Below are 16,685 nucleotides of genomic sequence, written 5' to 3'. Positions count from 1 at the left end.
AGTCTGGGATTTGATCATGTTAAAAAAAAATAAGAGAGAATTGTAGAAATGGTACGTTCCAATTTGAAATAGAGAGAAAAAGAATAACCCTAAATAAAACCAAATATATTTTTACTGAAGTTAAGATTCTCCTATTCAGTTGGATTTATCAGACAGAGTTGCTTTGATGTGAGATTGTGTGTGTGTGTGTGTGTGTGTGTTCTTTTTCTTTTGGATATAATAACTAGATTTCTGAGCAATAAATTTGAGCAACTGTGTTCTTCTGGGAATCAAATTAACTGAAAGAAAATTCAGAACAGATTATAGTCCACTTATTGTAAATGTATTTGAACAAAAGGGTGTAAATCAGGTTTGCAAAGATAGGTATAAGAAAATGATTTGGTGAAAATAGACATGAATTGTTTACAGATAAAATTATTGCGATTTCATGATTATTGAAAATTAATTCTGAACTGTTTATGTCCAAAGAACTATGCGTGAGTCTCTCACTATACATTGTGCTACTTTCTACATTATATGCTTATGCACGATGCAGTCAACTTGTTATCACATGAAGTGGGAAGTGGCTGAAATTTTCTGTCATCATCCTATGTCTGGGGGTTGGAAATGAATTACACTTCCTCCTAAATGAGTAAGAAAAGACTGTGCGATGCTTCACTTCTAAAGGCCAGTGTAGGGAAAGTGATAACTCCGCTTAGTTGAAGGAAAAGGGATATGCAGGAAATTGATGAACACAGAAATAATGTCTACATGTGGGCTAAGCCATCTGAATTCCAACCATGCAAGCAGAATTGAAAAGTTCCAATTCTGAAAACATTTATAGACAGTTCTGCTTTGCCAGGTGTGTGTGTGTGTGTGTGTGTGTGTGTGTGTGTGTGTGTGTGTGAAAAGACAGGGAAAATGGTTCACCTTTGCTTGTGGAATTAGTTATAGGCAACACACATACAGACACACACACACACACATACAGACACACACATCACCCATTTTTTTCATTTTCAAGTTTCCTATAATGATGTCTATTAATTTATAAGATATAAAAAAAATATTTTCTTTGGCTCTTGGCAATGCTCTTGAGTTCCCTGCTTCGTCCTCTGATCACTGTCACATTGTCAATTCTGTATTCACCTTATGTTTCTAAACAGTTAAAAGTTTTCAAGGCTTTCCAGTTTTTCCCCTAAACTCTCTTCATATATTTTGCTTCATTTTTTACTTTCTGATATTAGATATTTGCATAAATGTTTGGCATTTATATGCTTACCTTTAGGGCTTTTAGTTACATTTTTGATAGAAAGTTTTCTTAAAAATATCAAAGTCATTTGAATTCAATCAGTGATATTAAAATCAAGGGTGATACCTCTTGATTGAAAATTCTTTGCAGATCTGGTGAGCGTATTCCTGATTCTGGGTCACGAGTGCTGAATATGAATACCGCCGGCTCAGAGCTTCCTTTCATACCGCACCGCCTCTCCCCCCAGGAAACGCCCTCCGTTAGCTGTCCGCTGGCGCGACAGCTGGCTCTGGGCACCTAACTGATGATCTATGTTTGTATATAACATAAGCAAACTTTCCAGAACTCGCGATAAATTACTTAGGTCACTCTGTTTCTGTTTTACTTTGTGGCAATAGTGTGAAAATAAACACAGTAGATGCAGCATGATGGAAATTCTACTTCTACTTACCATGGAGGACTTTTCTTCAACCATGATAATTATGTCAACATGGTGTTGGCCCCCAAAATCAGTTTTCCAAAAAAGAAGCTTTAGAGGAAATGCAAGCAGTGGGGATCTTTGTCTCCCAACTGGATGATTATATTCAGTCATGAGCAGAGGAAAACATGTTATGTGTTCTGCACGATTTAAAAAGCCAGCTTATTCAAATGAGATAGAGAAGTGAAAAGAAGCTTCCACACAGCTGAAGCTGAAGAGCCAATTAGAAGCAAACGATAATTGCAAAGGCCAACCCTGTGTTCTCTTTGGGCACCGAGAGCTTGAAGGGCGTGAGAAAGGGAAGGCCTGGAGCTGTCGAGATGGAGAGTTCTGAGCTGGCAATGAACTTCCAATGGTGAAGGCAGAACGATGGTGTTGCCAGCTTCATTGCCTGGGAGAAAATGTCAGAGGATGACCGAGGTGCTCTTTTTGAGAGGGAAAATTTTTAACTAGTTGGGACTATCACCATCAGTTAATCACCATAAGCATAAAGCATATTTATATATCAGAACGAGATAAACACAAGGCAACAAATGGAAGATCATAGCAGAAGAACGCACTCAGATGCGAACAAATACAATCCATGGAATTAGTCGCTGTGAAAATGTCCACAGCTTGCATTTGTAAAAGCTAGGTTTTCTCAGATACGCGGATAAAAGTCTTTAAAAATTACTCTGCTCCGTTTCTGAGCACTACAGCTATAAGGCGGAAGTTACACGGTGAAAGGACACCTTGGCTCTCTCTTCCTTCAGGGGCACTGAGTCTATAATGGACTTGATCGCTCACAATACGCATCTCCTTGGAAACGAATGTCATCAGCTCACTGAAGTAGCATGAACACTGGCTTTCTGCCCTCTGGCGCTTCAGCGAGGGCAGCACACCCCACCCATTGCTCCATGCCTGAGCTGCTCTCTCTTCAGGAGCTGACTGACTCTGCACAGTCTTGCCCCAGTTCTCAGGTCCCTGAGTATTCTCACGACAAGGCTGTGTGTAATGTGTTTCTGCTGTTCCCATGCCTGCCAATTTACAGGTCTCCGCCTGGAGACTGTGACAAGTCTCTGAAGTTTTGCTAAACTCACTGCTACAAACTCAAAGTCTGACTCTGATTGGTGCTCATTAGATACATAAAATCTTATTTGGGCCTCAGTGCAACCCTAAAAAGCACAGGTCAAAAATTACAATCCTGGTTGTATAGTGAAGAAGATGAGGTTCTCAAAGTTTTTGGTTTTTTTCTTTTTTTACAAGGAGAAAGAGCTGTCATTAAAATATTTGATCGTGGCAATCAAGGGAAATAGAACTTTAACAGGATCAACTAAACAATTTTGACTGCAGTCGGCATTTTGATGTAGCTTAGAAGAACGGGGTTTGTGGGTAACCCTGGTCCCTGCAAACAGTCTCGGCAGTAGACAGAGAAAGGAAAGACATTTAGAGAAAATTTGAAACTCCGGAGAACTCACAGAAACAGCTAATTCATTGCCAAAGAAAAGACTAATTAATTGACAAAGTATTCCAAAAAGAAGGCACCAAAATGTAAATAATAATTTAAAAGGTATGCTAAGGAAACAATAATGATTAAACAAAAGAAGGTATCAACTTGAGAGGGGGAGTATGGGAAGGATTTGAAGGGCAGTAGCTGGGAGGGGCTGCAGGGAGCAGAGAGTGGAGAAAACGATGTAATTCTAGTTTAGTTAAAACCATATTAATAAAGAAAGAAACACTTTTTTTTTCAGAAGAGAAACAGTATATATTCGCAGCATGTTGCCTGTTTCTATATCTGGGAAGTCTCCCCTGTTAATCTTCAGCATTGCATACAAAAATCCCAAACAGACTGACTACAGAGGAAAGAAGGAAGACGGGGAGGGAAATTCCTGCCTTAAAGTACAAAATTTAAGTTCTCTGTGTTTTCCAAAACTTGAACCTAAAAAGTCTAGGCGTGTAAAAATGCTCATGGACACAACAACAGGAACGAACAGAAGCCAGTTTTTTGTTTGTTTGTTTGTTTGTTTTTTCCGGCATCAGACCAGTAAAAAGGAAGCTTAGCACGGCAGAATACTCTCAGTGGATAATTATTTTATACTCCAGACAAACCCCTTCCTCACACCAGTAATTGCCAAGCAGGAAGAATCATCTAACCCTCTCCTCTACTGATGGCGTCTAGAAACCGTATGAAGAACCTCGACTTCCATTCCTTCCTGCATAAATGAAGCACTCCTTCCCCACTCAAGTTCAGTCAGGGAGGTCTGCTACATATTCACAACGTGATGCTGAGTGAAAATAAGAGCTACTCTCGTGAAACTGTGCCCTGTATGACTTCATTTGTCTAGCATCCTTCAAATGCCAAAGCCACAGAACTAGAAAACAGATTACGGTTGCCAGAGATAAAGGTGGAGGATAGGAACTTAGAGCTATTGAAGGATCGTATGACACATCCTTGGGGTGACAAAAATGCTCTTTATCCTGTGTGCATTGATGTCAACATCCAAAATTTAATACCGCACTGTAGTTATATACAATCTTAGCTTTGAGGGAACCCAGGAATAGGTTTCTTGGTTATTTCTTTCAACTGCATATCCATCTACAGTGATCTCAACATGATTTTTTTTCATTTAAAACACATAACCAATAAAAAAGAGAATGAGTTAAGACGAGGAAAGGAGAATCATAATTTTAAGCTCTATTTAGGAGGTCTTCCTTGCATCCCTGCAGTGTTAATTCTAATCCAGCTGTTAGGAAGAAGTGATAACACAGAGGCGATCCTCATTACATGGTAAGTCCCGATACCTCCTCTGGAAGCAATTATTAAAGGTGGAGTGTGGCAGCTTCAAATATACTTTATCTCTTCGCTCCTAGTATTTGCCTTGATGAAGCCCTCAGCCTAGAATAACTGTTCCTCTTGGCTGTCCATTGGGAGACCTTTAACAAATAGTACTATTGAGATTTCAACTCTAAAGATTGGCATAAGTCTGAGATATCTCCAAGGAATCAATATGTCTAAAGGTCTCCAAGTAATTGGCAAATGCATTTCCCATTGAGGATTCCTGACCAGACAAAGACCTCCTGTCTGTTTGACACTCACTTGTGGTTGTATGTTTGAGATACAAAGAGAGGTCCATTTCATTGTGTTAGTGACGAGGTTGTGAAGCACGTGTTTGTGTGAAGAGTTGGTGTAGTTAATCTCCCAAAGACTTCCCTGACTCATAAGCTTTTCATCTTCTCAACATTCCATGTTGCGCTGCCTCTTAGCACATACCATTCTCCTAAGTAGATCAAGGACGCTCTCCCTTTCCCACTGCCACCCCAAGCTCCCTCTCTCTCTCACCCTCTCCCTTGCCTTCTCTCTCTTCCTCTGTCCCCTCTTCTCTTCATCTTCTTCCTCTTTTCTATTTCTTGGTTCATCTTTTGTCTAAGACACTGACTTACCCTTCAGATCTCATTCAATCGTCACCTCCTTAGAAAAATCTTCTTATGAATGTCCCTTCCCCTACACCAATCAAAGTTGTAATAGTCTTCTCTCTGCTCCATTACTGCGTGTCTTCTCCTTTAAGTCTGACTTCTACGGAGACAGAGATCTCCTTTGGTTTTGTTCACTATGTTATTCACGCTCACAAACCTGGTGTCTGATAAATTGCAGTTGATAGGCAAATGAATGAACTAAGCAACCTCTAGGAGAATTGGGGAGTATTTAGAACTAGAGATGGATGAGGTCGCAAAAGCACATGTCTAGAGACGTTTCTGCTGAAAAGTGGGAATGGTAAGTTGTTAATGAGGCCTTGGGCGATTCTCCCAGTCTTTCTGGAATGCATACATCTTGGGAAATGAGAATTAGAATTATTTGGAAAACCTTTAGACATACCAGTGACTAGGATTTAACCCACACATTCTCATTTAACTGGCTTGAGGGGCCCCAGGCAGCTAGAAATTCTTCAGGGTAACTGAAGATGCAAAATCTGAGAGCCAGTGAATGAGGCTCATGATGTCAACAGTGTCACAACTACTAATTTGTGAGGTCATAGAGTATTGGGACCCTCCGCTCTTTAGTTACGATCGTTTGCACTCACATAAAACAAATCTACAATAACTTGAGAACAGACACTGGGTAAAAGGTGTCTATGGCCACCATGTCAGTGTTTACTTTGGACATGGTGCTACGCGAGATGCAAGTAAATTGGAAAATAACAGTTGATACAAAAACTAAGCAAAAAAAATTTTCTTCTGTTGATTATCAACATTCTCACTTTCAAAACAGCAATTTAAAAACACATCTTTCTGCCCTAAATCCCAGAGGGGTTAGCCCTGGAGATATCTTATTTTTAACAGTCTCATAGCTGCATTTTTAATATTCAGTGCTATAAATAGTCTGCTGCCAAATTCATTTGCTGTCGTTTTCCAGTGGTTATTGACTTTTAGATAAAGGAACTCATTAGATGCTGACTTTTCATAGCTAACAGAGCCGTGTTCGGCTCAAAGACTGAGGATACCAAAATGAGAGAGCTTGATCTATGAGATACCACTTCAGAAATGGGGATCCTTCCTCGAGCTCCTCTAATTTGCATTACTATTTTTATTGTCTGTTTTTTGGGTTGCACCATAAACCATTTTATTTTATTATTTTGTTTTGTTTTATGACAGGGTCTAATGTATCCAAGGTTGGTTTGTCCCAAACCCATTATATAGCCAAAGGATGACCTCAGACTCCCGATCCTCCTGCTTCCTCCTTCAAGTGCTAGATTCCAAGTGTGCGCCACTATCCCGGTATATATGGTACTGGAAACTGGACATCATATTTCAGACATACTAAACAAGCACTCTGTCAACTGAGCCCCCTGCCTAGTCCAAACCTCAGTTTAATAATAACAGAACATGGCGTATAAAGGAATTATTTTTTGGTATACTGTTTTTCATCTTGATTAGAAAAGTTCATTGACATGATAAACACAAACAATATGAAAACAACATTGTTTCCACATCATTGCACCCGCTGAAATTCAATGCACTTCTACAGCAGATCTAAAGCAACCCGGAGTCCAGCTCCCAGGACTGCAGCCAGGGTAGTGTAAAGAATGCCTAGAGAACAGTTGGAACTTCGAAGGAATTCTTATCTGAGGGCAAAATAAGGAAACACATGCTTTCTGTTGGCAATTTTCTCTTTTATTTCATCTTTCAAAATTCCTTTCTAAAATCTTCTCCCTCCATCTCCACACAGCTGCCTCTCTTTACGTACAGCTACATAACAGTTGTCTCTCTGTCTCTCATATTTCCCTTTCTACAGCGGAGCCTCTGGACCAATATCAATCTCATTTTCAGGGTCATGCAGCACTTCTTGAGTAAACAATAAGAAACAGAGCCATATTGATCACACAGTTTCTCTCAGGCTAGAGATGTCACACTGACCGGCCAGAGAGTAACGCTTAGTCATGTATGTAGCTCTAAGCCCCAGACAGAAAGTGTCATTGAAATTCAGGCTTAAACAATGAGCAGTTAGTTGGCTAAACCTGGAGGTTAGGAGTATGAGCAGGAAGTCCATTACTACAGGGGATTATGACTACTGAAGTTACTTTGTGGGTGACCTTGACTCAGCAATAAACATCTGGGAGTTTGTCCTTGTGTATTTGTGGGGTGCCTGAAAGTTGCATGGCAAAGTGAACAATGCCAGGACTCTAAGTAGTGAGACAGTGAACACACTGCTCAGAATAAGTTGTATTTGATGCAGACTGGTTCACATGCACCTCTTCCTGGGCCTAAGACATTGATTCCCAGAGGAGTGTCTGGACATTCTGTCGACTTCTTAAATCATAACTGCATGAACCCATAATGTTGTGGTTTTGTTTCTTATATGGAATCCCCCTGAATGCCTGTTACTACTATCCGACAGAATCTCAACATACCAGTAGTAGACACAGAAAACTTGTATTTGTTGATGGAAGACGGCAGATCAATTGCTGACCTAAAATAAAGAAGTTTTCCATTCTTCATTTCCAGCACATACACACACACACACACACACACACACACACACACATGCGTAGACACACACACCCGTCTACACACACATACAAACAAATACACACTCATTCACATATACAAATAAACACACACCCATTCACACACACATACAAACACACCCACCCACAGGCACACACACACACACACACACACACACACATGCAGACACACACCCATCCACACACACATACAAACAAATACACACCCATTCACACACACAAAAACACACTCCCATCTGCACACACATACAAATACACTCACCCACAGGTACACACACACACGCAGACACACACTCATACACACACACAAAGAAACAAATACCTATTCACATACAAAAAACCACACTTGTCTCTTTGGCCTCAGCGGCAGAAGCAAGATGACAAAAGGAACGTCATCCTTCGAAAAGCATCGCAACAAGACGCACACGTTGTGCCGCCGCTGTGGCTCTAAGGCCTACCACCTTCAGAAGTCTACCTGTGGCAAACACGGCTACCCTGCCAAGCACAAGAGAAAGTATGACTGGAGTGCCAAGGCTAAGAGACGAAGCACTACCAGGACTGGGCAGATGAGGCACCTAAAAATTGTCTACTGAAGATTCAGACATGGATTCCGTGAAGGGACAACCCCTAAACCCAAGAGGGCAGCTGTTACAGCATCCAGTTCATCTTGAGAATTTCAATCTGTCATAAAATAAATGTTCTGGTTTCCAAAATGAAAAAAAAAGAAAAAAAAAAACCCACACTCCCATCCACACACAAATACACCCACCCACAGGTACACACATACACACATAAATATACACATACATACAAACATGAAAAGGGATTCAGAAACTCTGGGCAGTATCTACCATGAACTCCACTTTTATAAAGAAGGCAACCTCAGAGGCATGTCCTTAAACATTCCGACCATCACACCCTAGAACCAGTTAGGTTAAGTTAAAAAACAAGGCTGCTTTTCTTCTCAGAGGAGTTAGACATACAGAGAAAAGGAATATTGAATAGGGAACATAATGAAATATTGAGTTGCTTCCAGAATATAAAGAAGTGGGGGCCTACATTGGGAGAATCTCATGAATAGTAGAGTTGTCTGAGCTGCTAAAGGCTAAAGGAGTAAGAGTAAATTATTGATCATATCAGACACGCCCCTCTTGAAAACATCTGGAACAAACATGCCTGTCACCCAGAAATTGAGAGTTGCCATTTAGCTATGAAATAGTAAAATTCATACTTTCTAAAAAAAATACTTAATGCATATGAGTGTTTTGCCTGCATGTGTGTCTGTGCTCCACATGTGTGCCTGGTGCCCACAGGGCCCCCAAGAGGGTATGAGAATCCCTGAAACTGAAAGTGCAGATGATTTTGGACTTTCTTGGAGTTCTGGGGATTAAATCTAGAACCTCTGGAAGTACAACCAGTCTCTTCACCTCTGAGCCATCTCCCCAGCTCCAGCTTCTACTGGCTTTGTGCATCGTTGAAGGCAGATGTACAATTTTATCTTCATAATGTAATAAATTGAGAAGCATGGCTGACCTTGGGTGAATTTGCACCATGGCTGCAGGGCTCTAGCAGGCCTAAGCATGACAAAGAAAGTCCCAACAGGTTTTGTTCTTTACTTTTCTCTTCCTTGCTAAACCATTAGACTACATTCCTAGTACTAGCCCTCTAGGTCCATCCCCTTGGTTGACCATTGACTCCTACCTGAGGCTGAGCACCAAGATCCAACAACCAAGATTCATTCTTTGGCTAGTCTGTCCAATCAGGACTTAGCAACTCACCCTACCAAATACTTGCTCTTTTTCCCCTTTAAAACTCACTGCTGCTGTTGCTGCTGCTATTTGCTGACAGCTTTTGTCCAACTCAGAGGCGGCCTTGCTCCCCACTTTCTCCTGCCGGGTAATAAATCTCCTTTGTGCTGAGAACTTGGTATCTGGGTGGGTTCTATACCGACTTCAGCGGCTGCACTACCTTACAGTGGCCAAAGTGTAACCAACCCCTCTCCGTCTCTCCCACTACAGATTAGAGGATTTTAATGCTGCCTTCCATCTCCCATGATTCCTAAGGCTAGAAGATGGCACCCTAGGTTCCATGTGTTCCCAGATGAAGATGGACTATGGCCATAAAGAGTGAGAGAATCCATTTCCTGGCCTCCGCACCCTGAGAGGGCTTGTGGCTACCACGTGCAGGCATCCAGCAGATTTTTTTCCTTTCTACCCTTTGACAGGCATGATTTCTGCTTTGCCAAGGAAAGTCCTCTTTCCCCTTCAGACATCTTACTGTGGTGGCCACCAGGGCACAAACCGAATGATTTTTGGAAGCTGGGAAGCAAACCACATAGGCATGGCATGGCTCACATCTTCGTTGCTCAGTCACAGCCCCTCCTGTCACAGACCGTCCATGGTGTCAGGACAGAGCCGTGCAGGGTTTTGCGGAAGTGCTCTGAATTAAGAATGACACCTTTCCAATGTAATGACTTTGTTTCTCATCACCCTCTCCACTTCTCATCAAAGAATGTGTTGCATCTGAGCGAGAAAAGCAACGACAAGCATTGAGGGCGGCCACACTCGATTTCGTCCCTGTAGCTTAACTTGGCAGAGCTCCGTGTCCTGCTTGTCTCTAAGAATTAAACGCAAAGTGAGGGGGGCCGACACATTGATGTGTATTAATACATCTAGTTTCTACGGAAAAGTGAGGCTGTCAAACCAACTGTTTGGCATCAGGGACTGGCTTGTTAATTATGCTACATCAAGGACATCCTCCAATCCACTGGACCTGAACCCCAAGGCTTTAAGAAAAAAATTGATATGTTATAAAATTAGTGTGGAAGTTAATGATTTTATCATTTCTGAATAGAGTTACCTAAGTGCCTTTAAAGGAAAGGAAAATAGACAAAAACACATCAAGAGCTGTCTGTCCGCCTTGTCTGTCTGTGTCCCTGTGTGTGTGGTATAGATGCATGTGTGTGCATGCGTGTATGTGTGGAGGTTCAAAGTCAACACTAGGTTTCTTCCTTCTGCGACTCTCTGCCTTTACTTTCTGAGGCAGTCTCTCACTAATTCTCATAGACTGAAGTTGACGTCCTAATAAATAAAGTTCAGAAATCTGCCCGTCTCCAGTTCCCAAACGCTGAGATTACAGGCAAGGACCCCTGTGACCAGCTTTTGCATATGTTCTCTGTATCTCAACTAAAGACCTAGTACTTCTGTGGCAAGCATTTCGCCATCGGAGCTGTATCGTTAGTTCTACCAAGAACTTTTAAGGGACAATTTTTATCTTCTGAAGTTAATTATAGGAGTTAATAATTAAGGTTACCCTTAACCATTAATTTTAGTTAAATAAATATATCTAACAAAAATAAATGAACATTAATTTTTAAAAGTAAAATCTTAAGTAATTTCTATATAAATAGCATTAATATATCATGTTGACGTATGGTGTTACTATATTAAGTCAATAATTGTATAAATAGATTAATACAATATGTATATTTGAATTTTTACAATGTTTATTTATTTGGGGGAATTTTATAAATGTATTCAATGAAATATGATCATGTCTACCCTAAATTTCCCCTCCAGATCTCTCCTATCTCTCCCATGCTCCCTTGCCAACTTCCTAATTTCTCGTTCTCATCCTCCTCATTACTCTCCTTCTTGTTGTTCTTCTTGGATAATGCATTATGTACAGTTCATGCTGCCTACATGTGCATGGGTGTGGGGCCATCCACTGCCAGAGGCCACTCCATCAACAAAGAATGACCTCCCCCAGCAGTTATCAACTGCTAATCAGCTCCTGAGGAAGGGGTCAGTCCAGAGAGCGTCTCCCATATCTATACTATAATTTCGGCTGGCTCAATCTTGCGGAGATCTTGTAACTACACACCTGCTATGAATTTGTGAGTGTGATAGCCATGTCATACTCAGAAGGCAGTGTTTCTAAGCACTCCTCCACACCCTCCAGTTCTTATATACATTCTGCTTTCTCCTCTGAAAAATTCCCTAAGCCTTGAAGAAGAGGAGTCTGTAATAAAGATGTCCTATATAGGGCTGAATACCTGCTCTTTTATTCTTAGCACTTTGATAAACCATGATTAGTGCTCATTCCAGAAAGAAGCTTCCCTGGCTGAACTTGAGAGTAGTCAAGTCTATGAGTACAAACATAAATATTTAGATGGCAATTCAACAACAAGATGATTTAGCAAGCTAGCAATAGCACACTCTACCCTAGGGCCTCATGTCCCCAGACATTATTTTCAAATGTGATTGCAGTATCAGCCATGAAATTCTCTCTTGCGGAACAGACATCAAATCCATCCAATCAGAAGTAAGTTAGTTACACCAGTGGGCATGTCTGGGATGACAGGTTGGTAATTTGTGTTCTGGGTCCAGTGCTGAACAAGATCATCACCTCCTCCTTCATCATTGGTCACAACACTTTGTAGTGACAGGAAAGTCAGCGAGTAGGAAGGAAGCTCCCCCAATGGTTTACAGGGTGTCTTCAGTAATTAGGTCTTACCATGTAGTTATGGTGGGCAACCAAGGGCAATTTCAGCAGCCTGTGCTATTTTCCAGACCTCTTTGGTCTCTTTGATCCGTAACTCATAGGGAGATGTCCTATGCCTTGCACTGAGATTTTTGTTGAATGACTGTGTCTTCTGAGGGTGATATTGTCCACCCAGGCAGGGTAACACTGTTCTGAGTCTTTTCAAGTAAAGTTCTATTTTGAAATTAGATTACTGACAAGTAGGTTTCTATAAGGCTTTCTCATAGGTCTTTAGGTTTGGCTAACCTACCCAGTATCTCATCCTCTCTCTACTTCTCATCCCATCCCAGTTTAACCCTGTGCCCAGTATTCTTCTGATTCCGTCATGTCACATATATTGTAGCATTTCTCCCATCTTACATGTGTGCGAAGGTGAAGGGGAACATGAACCAAATAATCCCACACTAGCTCTGAATAGAGTATAATAATGAGGTTCTTTATTTAAGGGGGACTCATAGATCACAACAGGAAACAAGAATGGAATCCAGCATCCAGGTATGAGAGGAGAGAGAGAGAGAGAGAGAGAGAGAGAGCGCACCCGCACCTTTTTGGTACTCAAGGCCACACTCAACCTGGTCCAGCCTCTCAAAGATCATTGACTGAAAGAGGTTCCCCATCACCTCCCCCTTTTGTGTAAACAAGAAAGTTCCAAACCCAATACAAAACTATATACAGTAAGAAGACATATTAAGTATAAACATTAGAATTACAAACAGCATAAACAATATTAAGCAAGAAACATATGCTAAATATTTTAATAATTATTCTATCCTGAGGAGTTTAAGTTTTGTATTAGAAATGACTTGGCTAAGCATAAGAGGAAAGTAACTATCTAGTCTTCAACCCCATTGAAGGCCTGAGAAGGGAGATAATATTACTTGAGTAGACAGGAAGTGCAATCAAGCAACTTCCGAAATGTACAGTAGATGACAGAGACAACTGGCTACCTGGGCAATCACCCAAAGTCTCATTTGCAGCATTGGAGCAACCAACTCCAAGGTCTAGAGTTAACTGACAGACCATTTTCAGAGGCAGGAAAATTTTCAAAACTGTCTTACCCTGTCTTAGCAAGGTTTGGCAGTCTTTGCTCTTATATCTTGATTGTTCAGTTCGGACACCGTGCACTTTGTCAGTGGTCAAAGCATGGGCAGTCTCTTGTCCAAAGGTCAGTTGTGCCAAGAAGAAAACAAACTCCAAGTGGAGTGTTTTTGGTGCTCAACATTCTCTCAGAAATAGATCGGTGCTACCAGGAGCAATTGTGTCTCACGTCAACAGAACCCTAAGTTATTTAAATGCCATTTTTAAACTTATGTTTAACAAATTAAGAGCAGTTATTAAGGACAATTAAAGCAATTCCATACATGGAGAGAGGTTTTTGGTGACCAGAATAAGAAAGAAACCCAAAGCTTTTCATCAGTCAGGAGCTCTGATGTGTGCAACCCCAGCTACTGTGTCGTGGAAAGTCGGGGTCCTAGGCAGAGGCAGGTAGGCTACTGATGAGAAACGTGTCCCGGTTGGCGAACACCGTGTGTGTGTGTGTGGGGGGGGGCATCCTGGTAAGCGTGGACTCGTTCCCACGTTGGGCAGCAGATGAAGCGGACCCCGAATCAAATAATCCCACACTAGCTCCGAATAGAGTATAGTAATAGGGTTCTTTATTTAAGGCGGGATTCACAGATCACAACAGGGAACAGGAATGGAATTCAACATCCAGGTGTGAGAGTGGAGAGAGAGAGAGAAAATGGGGGGACCCACAACTTTTTGGTACCCCAGACCACACCCAACTTGGTCCAGCCTCTCAAAGGCCATTGGCTGACGGAAGTTCCCTGTGACGAAGGTCAAAAGAAGACAGTTTTTGGAGTCAAATTTCTCCTTTCACATGTAGGTTCCTGGGATCAAACTCAGATTATCTGCTTTGACGACAAGTGCCTTTACTCGATGAGTCATATCATTAGGCTTTATTATAATACATGTACTTGGTATACAATTAAATATAATATAAATATAAATAAATAAAATAAATAAAAATAAATATAATATAAATATAAATAGTAAACATTTATGTCTACTATTACTAAGTAATAGATCACCATGATTTGGAGGATAAAATTGTAAAATATCCAGGCAATTAATTAACATCATCATGAAATAGGCTTATCTACTTATGAGATCATCATTTTTAGTACAGGTCTATAAAAGAGAAAAATGAATGAAATTGATGCTGAACTCTACTAATAATTAGTGCTACTCAAAGTTTATATGAACTAGATGAATGAGAACAAAAAATACAGTTAAGATCTGAATTTCCAATAAGATGTTGCTTGAAATTTTTCAAAATTTACAACCCACATATATTGTTTTGTTATCCCTACATTATTTGTATATTCATAGTGTTGATTACAGTTTACTACTGGTAATTACAATTTCTAATTGAGAAGAAAATTTTAAACTTTCGCAGATTGATATAACTAAACATTTTAATTTTTCTTTTCTTGAGAATTTCATAAAGGTACATAAAAATTCTCACTAAGAAGAACTTGGACCTGTTTTTTTGGGGTGGTATTCAATCGCTATATCATTTAAGTTTCACTAAGCATATTAAAAGGCGTGATTAGAGGTTCTTATTTTAGAATAGTGATAAATTTTCTTTGCAACTGCTTAAATTTATAATAAAATTTAGGCATTTTCTTGAAAATGTGAAGGAGATGCACAATATTCTAAAAATTGGAGAAAGGGATATGTGAGCTTTTGACTTCGTCAGCTCTCCCAGCAAAGCTCTACCTCGGATCCAAAAGCTGTCTCATGACGCACACCAACCCTCTTCACTGCGGATGACTGTCAATCACACACTTCCTGAAGATATTTCCCCTGTTGTAGGAGTTCCTGGAAACAACGCCATAACCTAGGAATAGTGTTACGGGGAGTCTTCAGACAGGGACAGAGGCCCAAGAGAGAAGAGCAAACGTTCCAAAGCATACACTGAACACAAGGGGTTTGAAGAGCAGATGTGAGGAGCCAGCCGAGGAAGATGCAGGCAACTCAGCGAGTCACGTTCAATCAGTGGGCCAACTCGTTTATGATCGAAGGAATTCAGCTCACTATAAATGTGCTGAATTTAATGTTTTAAGTATTTCTGAGGTAGCTGCTCCAGTACTTTGATAGGTGTGCATAGGATTAAAAAGAATTTAGGAGGGGAGGTGGGAAAATCAACATCCTAAAGAAAGAAATGTGCAAGTCTGTGTAGTTACCTGACTGTATGAAACCTCAGGCTCACCACTTGGTATTAGATAACCAAGTGATATGCCCTTCCCTGGGGAAGACCAGTTCTATACTCTTAGTATTCCTATAGTTGAACACAGTTCTTTGTCCAGGGTAGAGGTCCCTTGAGCTTTCTTCCTTTCATGTCAGCATTCAGGTGTTGTGCAGGTGTTACAGGTTGCCAATTATATGTACATACACACACACACACACACACACACACACACACTTGAGTTTAAGAAAGAGCAAATGGGTACATAGGAGGTTTGGAGAGAGTACAGGAAAGGAAGGGGTAGACAGGATATAATTATAATTTCAAAATATTATAAAAAATAAATGAAAGTGGAAAATGAAAGAACAAAAAGAAATATATCCTTTGAACTTGGGAAGTGGTTTGTTTCAAGTTGTACTGACTCACAATTCCTCATTCTTCTTGTAAAATATGTAGGTTCTATGTCTTAAAGTGTTCTTATAGCCTTGGACAAATCTCAAACTATTTTTTTCTGTTTTTCATTCCTAGCAGTTTGCTTTAAATTTTTTTTATTTGTTTTGCCAGTTTGGCTTCTGTAGTGCTTCTGACAACAAAGAAATTATAATACATGTTCAAATACACACACACATACACATACACACACGCTCGCAGACCCTCAAACACAGGACAGACAGACCCAGGTACACACATGCACATACACAGAGACCTGCACAGAGGCACACACAGACCCAGGCACACACATGCACACACACAGAGACCTGCACAGAGGCACACACAGACCCAGGCACACACATGCACACACACAGAGACCTGCACAGAGGCACACACAGACCCAGACACACACATGCACACACACAGAGACCTGCACAGAGGCACACACAGACCCAGACACACACATGCACACACACAGAGACCTGCACAGAGGCACACACAGACCCAGACACACACATGCACACACACAGAGACCTGCACACATGCATACATAAGTCCTCACACACAGGCACACACAGACCCACATGTGCACGGACATATACCACATGCACAGACAACACACACACACACACACACACCTAGGTTGTCTGTTGTGATGCTGTCTTGCTAGAGAAGCAGCATATGTTGTCGTCGTTTTGTGGGAACTGAGAAGGTGGTACTGATGCCACAGCTCCTTCAGTTTCTGCGGAA

At 40.9% G+C, this 16,685-nt stretch overlaps 1 protein-coding gene and 1 pseudogene across 3 annotated transcripts in view; both read left to right on the top strand.

The window, feature by feature from the left end:
* Positions 1-16,685, top strand: part of Lhfpl3 (LHFPL tetraspan subfamily member 3) — a 454,907-nt gene that overhangs the window by 147,489 nt on the left and 290,733 nt on the right. The gene's annotated exons all lie outside the window — the stretch shown is intronic.
* On the top strand, positions 8,084-8,477 carry LOC125399889 (large ribosomal subunit protein eL37-like; annotated as a pseudogene).

Source organism: Myodes glareolus, chromosome 27 (assembly GCF_982192425.1).
Source record: "Myodes glareolus chromosome 27, mMyoGla1.1, whole genome shotgun sequence".
Taxonomy (NCBI): domain Eukaryota; kingdom Metazoa; phylum Chordata; class Mammalia; order Rodentia; family Cricetidae; genus Myodes; species Myodes glareolus.
The sequence above is the reverse complement of the archived record's forward strand: the minus strand, read 5'-3'. Positions and strand labels throughout refer to the sequence as shown.